Here is a 1,687-nt window from a genome sequence, read left to right as displayed (position 1 = left end):
TACAGTAAGAATTCAAATCATGTTACAAGAAAACAACACGTATTGAATCGTTTTAATCACAAGAAATGTATATAAAACCAACCATTTTGAATGAAGTACATGTACTTCGAAATTCCTAACGGTTTTGGAAAATCACCACACTGTATGCTGATTTTGAAAATGCTGCTATTTAAGATATCCATATCTGTTAAATGAAAATAAAATCCATAACAAGATGCATACAACCTAGCAAAAAATATATTTCCATAGAGTTATTTTTGTTGTCCGTTTTATATTTTACAGTAACGTGTTGAATCAGTGTGATATTTATGATGTTAAGTGGTATTATTTTGATACGTTTTATAACGCAACCCAGTTTATTAAAATCGTTTGCTGCATGAAATAAATTAACAGGCCTGTTCAGAAATCAAAAATGAGGGAAATTTTAAAAATTTGCTTGCTCCGTCTTTTATTGACAAAAAGCTATTAATTGACTTGGTTTGGTCTGATCTCCCATGACGCATGCGGAGACATCAGCTATATTTGCATACTCCGTCACGACGACTTGACAAGTGGCTGGTGTTTCGAAAGGTAAGTAAATTTGCTATAAAATTGATATTTTTACTGTTTTTAAATATTTTTCTTCATAAAAATATGAGCTTTTTGACATTACAGATTACTGTATTTGTATACAGATCATTGTATTTGTAGTCAAAGTAACTTGCATGTCGGAATCCTACAGAATTTCATTGAATCACAACTGTACCTTACCAAGTAATATTCAGAAAATCATGTTTGTTTTTTTGTTTCTTTTTTTTTTTCGAAAATAGTGTAATTACTACTATATGAAGAAAAAGGCAATATAGAATAACAGATAATGTATAATATTAACTGTTGGATGGATTTTCTACTGAAACCCTACTTGTAACCTCAAATAAAGGATACCGGCAATGTCAAGCAATGTCAAGGCAATTTGTTATCTCAACATCAACTTGTTACGTGAATTACATTTGCATTTATCTAAGTGGTCTAAGGGGATATAAATAAAGTCACATAACGGAAATGAAAGTCTTAATGGTATCTCCTTACAGTACACCAACAGAATATTGATAAAAATGTGTTTTTAGTTTAGCGTCCGTTTTAACAAATTTTCAGTCATATAAGCCGACGGTGCATACATACTTGCAGCAGTGAGCGCAATGCCCAATGTTTAGTGGTGCCACACATGAATATCAAGCCTTGGATACGTGAAATGATACTCCACCAAGACACATTATAGTGACACTAGGCTGACCATTCGTAATACAGAGCGCTTAGCAATAAGGCGCTTATAGTACCATTGACGACTATGACGAGGCCAGGGAGCAAACCCACGACCTTCCGCACTCAAAGCGGGCGCTCTTCCACCAGGTCACCCTCAAGTAGTCAATTACATAGTTTGAATGTCATAACATGAAGTGTGAAAAGTACAATCCATATCTACAGACTTGAGAATCATTGCATGTGCCATGTCACTATAAGGGTTACTAGATCCAAATCACAAGCATACAATAAGGGGTGTGTGTGTGGTGCACGGTGCACGCGTCTGCGTGCTGTGGGTTTCGTTTTGAGGAGGCTGCGTTTTTGGTGCGTGGCATTCCCTGTTTGATATTTGTCTTTGTTTTTTTTTGCTTATACTGAAAGGTTATATTACGTCTTGAATGTTTTT

This window comes from Mercenaria mercenaria, chromosome 9 (genome assembly GCF_021730395.1).
Source record: "Mercenaria mercenaria strain notata chromosome 9, MADL_Memer_1, whole genome shotgun sequence".
Classification (NCBI taxonomy): Eukaryota; Metazoa; Mollusca; class Bivalvia; order Venerida; family Veneridae; genus Mercenaria; species Mercenaria mercenaria.
Note: the sequence above shows the minus strand (reverse complement) of the source record.